Source organism: Falco biarmicus, chromosome 8 (genome assembly GCF_023638135.1).
Source record: "Falco biarmicus isolate bFalBia1 chromosome 8, bFalBia1.pri, whole genome shotgun sequence".
In the NCBI taxonomy this organism is placed as follows: Eukaryota; Metazoa; Chordata; class Aves; order Falconiformes; family Falconidae; genus Falco; species Falco biarmicus.
Window position 1 is genome coordinate 43,877,760 of NC_079295.1, and position 5,705 is coordinate 43,883,464.

Here is a 5,705-nt window from a genome sequence, read left to right on the forward strand (position 1 = left end):
TGGCATGGAGCTGGCAGAAGGCAGCTGAAAAGCCACTTGGCCAAACTCAGGGAGACAGAGAAGTGATGTGAGCATCACTGTGCTTGGTGCAGGGCTGCGGCGGGGTCTGCCTGCACATCCTCCAGACCAGGGAGCTGGGGAGAGGCCGGCCAGCAGCAGGCAGGGAAGGTCTCAGCCCATTCATGTGCTTTCCAGAAGAAACCAAGTCAATGGAGCAAAGATGAGCTTAAGCATATGTCAAAATTAAGCTCAGCCCAAGAAAATGGTAGCAGAAGCCAGTCCCTCAGCAAGTGCTGCCACAGAACTGCAGCTGGGCTGGCTTTTGCAGAACAAGCCCACCTGGCCAGCTGGGACCCCCGGGACACAGGGGTCTCCCGCGGGTTTTCTCCCCTCAGCAGAAGGGTTAGCAGGAAAGCTAGGCAAAGGAAAGTACATTTTGCCAGATTTCTTAATAGGAGAGGAGAAGGGACAGCATCAGGTGGCACTGCAGCAATCAGCAGCCCCTTCCCTGCTGCATCTGCAGGGCAGCTCTGCCTGCCTGCCCTCCTGGGAGAGATGAGGCCAGGGCAGAAGGATGTGGGTCCAGTCCCTGCTGGGGCAGAGGGGTGGGGGTCCCTGCTGGGGCAGAGGGGTGTGGGTCCCTGCTGGAGTGGCACAGATGGTGCTGCAGCAGCTGGGACATTGCCCTGCAACTTTTGTGCTGAAGCTAAAAAATGGATTTCCAGAATTTGTAGACCAAGTTTTGCCTCGTGAACTGGTAGAGAATCTGCAGAAAAGAAGCACCCAACAACGAGCCCCGCAAGGAGAGGGGCTGTTGGGAGGCTGCTGGTGCACCCACCTCCCACTTCCCCGACTGACTCATCAGTCAGGATATCGGGACTTGGATCTCAGCCTGAAATCCTGTTCTTGCACAGCTAAGGAGAGGCTGGTGCACTAGGGAAAGCAGAGGGAAGAGCTGGCCATAATAATTTTCAGCACCTTGAATGAAGACATGCATTTGGTGTTTGTAAAGCACTTTTGCTGAAAGGGTTTCTCAGTAATTCTGTGTTACCAACCAAAGACATTGCTGGGATGGCACTGTCTGTAGCTGGGATGACACAAATGTGCGGTGCTTTCTTCCAGGTGCAAAACAGTAGCAGTATCCATACTTTTGTCTCTTGGACACTGAAGTCTTCACTGCATGTCCTGCATGCACAGCTGCAGCATAAGACCACCTGTAAAGGCAGACTAATATTAAATACAGCAGCCTTTTTATGAAAAGGTGCCTATGATTAACAAATCAGGCATTCGTTCTGTAATTTCGCCTCCTAAGTAAATCTCTGGGACAGCACAGAGCCAGACTCCTTGACAGGCAAGTTTCTTCCCCAGCCTTGCCGTCACCGCTGCGCTCAGCCCACGCTGCCTGGCGGCAGGCTGCTGGCTACGGGCAGTGGGGGCAAACTGGCAAGGCGCGATGCTAGCCGCTGCCTCCCATCCACACTGCTGTCAGTGCTGGTACCCAGAGGGGAGCACGGGGAGGAGAACGAAGGTGGGAGATTTCCTGAAAACTGCTGGTGTGGATAATTAAAATAAAACCCAAACACATGAAATTATGTTCAGTGACTCAGTCCACACACTCCCACTCTCCTCCCACACGCCTTCGGATGCTCAGGGAGAAATTAAGCACTTGCATTTTTTCCATGCTTTGTACTTACCCAGGACTTCTGTCTCCTTCTGCCCATCTGGGGCCACCTCCAGTGTGACGGTGGGTTTGCAAACCTACTGGAGATGCCTTCAGCCATCCTAGCTAACCTGAAACACTTCTGGGGAGAAAACTAATAGCAGCACAGCTGCATTTTTAAGATAATTATTTTACATTACTTATGGTATTATTTAAAGTACCCAATGGGTATAGACTTCTTTTTAAAATGGAGAGATCATTTAATTACTGGGTTCAGGGTTCAGAGCGGAGCTGGAATTTATTGTGAATTATGCCCATTATGATTTTGAGGGATTTCTGCAGAATAATTGTACATTCATCTTTCAGCCCTTCTCCCATCTGCATGGTGGCAGTAGTTCACAAATTCCTCAGGTCTGTGCTGCCTGGTGCGAGTTTGGGTGGTGGAGCTGTGTACCAGGAGCCTTCTCTCCATTCTGGAAAACCTGAGAAGATCACACACAGTGATGTGAGGCCCAGATCCTCTGGTCAGCATGCAGACCAGCTGTTCCTTCAGCTTTTAGTCAGTCCTCTGGGACAGTGGGTGTGCTAAAAGTCAGGAACCCAGAGGAAGAGAAAAAGAGATAAATGCTTTTAAATACCTCAATTTAATTTCAATTCTGCTAAATCAACTACCATATAGGCAGTCTCTATTATGGAGCTAACACTACATTTAAAGCAAAACATTTCCAAAGGCATAAAAGGGAGCTAGGCACCTAAATCACATTTGCTTTAATTAAAGAATATGTAAACAAATCTGTTCAAATGTACAGAAAAGATCTGCTGTCGAGAAATCAGCACCCTTATTTCCAGCACTGCTGTGAAGTAAGCTAAACACCATGACTTTGAATTAGTGGCTGCACTTAAGCCAAGGTGCCAGGTTCTAATTATTAACAGATTTGATAGCATCCACATGACAGTAGATTACATTTCAAATGAAAATTTTACATGCTAATTTCAGCTGTGCCTTTAAATTTATTCAGGTGGAAAACAGAGCAAATGACCATCTCCAAATACATCGTTAAGCCATATGTTCTTAGCCTGACTCTCCTTTCCTTTTAGTTTAAAAACTGAGGCACTGAGGACTGCAACAGCACTAGTAACACCCACACAAATTAATTTAATCACTTATGGATCAAATCACTTTCAGGTCTTTGAGAAATCTGTTCATGTAGGATGGCACTCAGCACGGGCCATACAGCTTAGAGCCACAAACTCTTCTGACTCTTGACACGTCATTGTGGTACCTACTCATAGTCCTTGCAATCTGCCTTGCAACAGGTCTTGTGCTCCAAGATCTTTTCAAGCTTTTTAAAAAATCTGTCCTCAGGGTCATCAGCTGCTTCCACGCTGGCCAGCCTCTGAAGGATGGGAATCATTAATTGGACGTGAAAATCAGGAAGATCTGAACAAATGCCAGAAATACTCAGCATCCTGGGCAGATGACTGAACATCATTTCCAAAGCCACCAGTTCCATCTGCAGGATGTTCAGTTCAGGAAAATAATGGGGGTGGGCTGGGATGGGTGAGTGGTGGTGTACGGAGTCAGGGCGTTACTGCTGGTGGTGTATTAGCTGGAGACACACGGAGGGCAAATGACCGATTTCAACATTCTTTGTCCATGGAAATATGCTATTTGGGCTCCACACAGTCACACCCAGCTTTAGTGCTCAGATCTCTCTTGAAAGTAACTTTTGCAAAAATGGTCTGACCCACCCAAGCCCTGGTAAGTGGCACCAGCCATCCCCTGGTGATGCCCCCTAGCATCTGCCTCCTAGCAGAGCCAGAACCTTCCTAAAATGCAAATGAAATTATATTAACCCTTTAGAAAAACATCAAGATGGCTAAACTTGGGACAAGCGAGACGAGGAAGGTAGTATCATTTCCACTCTGCTTAGCATTTTTGGACAGAGCAAGCCAAAACACGGACACTCACCCAGCCCACAGCTGGGGCCGCAGTCTCTGCTCTGGTACCACCTCGGGGAAGCCCAGTAAGGCGGGCTGGGGGGCAGCTTGGCGCTCGGGGCAGCGGTGGGGAGGCGATGCTCCCGCAGGGACTTTGGAGGGGCCAACCTCTCATGGGGTACGTACTGGGTCCTTGCATCCCCAGGCTGGGTCAGTCCTCATGTCCTCTGCCTGGCCGAGGCTGAAGAGAGGCAGAAGGAGCTCCTCCCGCACAGCATAGCATGCCTCTGCAAAGGATCAAGGCACAGCATCACTGTGCTATGCCTCGGTGGGTAAAACGTGCCTGCAACAGCTCACATAAAGTGGAATAGGGAATGACAGCACTTCAGTAGATATTTCAAAAGTGTCCTGCAAAAACTCTGCTACAAACACGGGAAGCTCCACTTCCGCACAGCTCATAAAACATGCGGAAATGTGTTTCATTCCTGCATTTGTCGAGCGGGGCTTACCTTGGCTCAGTCCCTATGAAACCCCAACAGCCTTTCCCGTGGAGACGAGTCTGTGAAGCCGCTTCATGCGCCGTTCACACAGCTGCCCTGCCGGGCTCGGCCGGCGCTGCAGCAGCTCGCCCGGCAGCGGCCCCCGGCGCGCCCCGCAGCGCGGCCCCGCTGCCCCCGCACCCCGCGGGACCCCGGCGGGGGCCAGGCCGGGCGGGCCTTGCGCTCTCAGCCCCCCCAGCGTCACCGCGGGGGCAGGGGGGCGGCGCGGGGCCGGCCCGGCAGCGTGGCGCCCTGGCGAGGCCGCGGGCCGGGGCAGCAGCTCGGCGCTGCCCGCGGGCGATCCGGCGGGCAAAAGCACCACCCTGCGGCAGCGGGGGAAGGCACCTGGCGGCGCCGGCTGCTCCTGCCAGCGCCTGCCGAAGCACTCCTCGCGTTCCCCCGCCGGTGGGTCAAAAGCAGGGTGCACCGCCTCTGCCCCAAGGCTGCGCAGAGTGACCCCCGCCTCCTCCAAACCCTGAAACCGCCCCACCCCCACCCCCCATCCCCTCCAGATCCTGCGAGGGAAACCCAGCTAAACGCATCACGTTCGGGTAAGAGAAACGGCGTTTCAGTCCAAGCTGTACCAGCCTTCCCCGGAGGGTGCCCGCGGAGCGCCCCGAGCTGCAGGGCTCGCAGGCTCCCGAGGGCAGCCCGTGCTGCAGGCAGCCACTCGCCCGGAGCGCGGCTGAGCTCTTCACCCACCCAGAAACTTGTAAACCTGCTGTTGTTCTCCCCCCCGTGAAAGGGAGGGGGGCAGCCTGCCCTCACGCCCTGCTGCCGTTGCCCCATGCCAGCCACAAAAACCCTCCTGCATCATGTCCGTGGCCCACGCGGCAGTTCTAGTCCTGAGCAACCTCGGTGGGAGGGATCGGTTTCTCCGTTTGTTACCACTGCTGTGATAAAGAACAACTTTAAAATATCAGTTCTTTTCTAATCTCCTTCTTTCTTTCTAAGCAGTAGGGTCGTCAGCAGCAGCCTGATGTGCCTGTTTGTTCCTATAGGCACTGGTGACACTTAGGGCTTGATTTTGGACACGCCAGGAACAAGACCAGGAATTCATTCTTAAATAACTTATGGGCTTTTGAAATTGCTTAGGAAACCATTTTGATTGGCAAGTCCAAGGAGAGTACATTACACATTACTGATTACTTTCCCTGGCTTGCAATAGATTACCGATTGTTCCTACTTTCTTAGACATCATGCATGTGAATTGCTCAGCAAGACAAGGACAGAGTGCCTTATGGCGATCGTGTTGATAATCTTCACATGACGTATCATCTCACAGCCATCAAACTACCAAAACACAGTCACTCATTCTCAGGACAGGACTGTCAAGCACAATGACCACCTGGTTACCCTGGATTTCATGGGAGTTTTTTTTTAGATTAATCCGTTTCTGTGATATGTTAAAATATTACATAGGGAACATACATTTGCTGCTATCAGTTGCTTTCCCAGTTACAGCGCTTTTAAAATACTAATGTATTGCATGAGCAATTAAGGATACGGAGTACCCACTGCCTAGCATCTTCAAGGGGAGAAGAACCACTCAAAGGGAAGAGCCC

General features: G+C 51.7%; 1 long non-coding RNA gene across 1 annotated transcript; it reads right to left on the minus strand.

Annotated features, from left to right (window-relative positions):
- Positions 1-1,776: 1,776 nt before the first annotated feature.
- Positions 1,777-3,994, minus strand: LOC130154316 (uncharacterized). The gene is made up of 3 exons (XR_008823698.1): positions 3,633-3,994; positions 2,948-3,057; positions 1,777-2,245 (listed from the first exon to the last, which is right to left on the minus strand). It is a non-coding gene; the product is annotated as an uncharacterized LOC130154316 (long non-coding RNA).
- Positions 3,995-5,705: the final 1,711 nt, after the last annotated feature.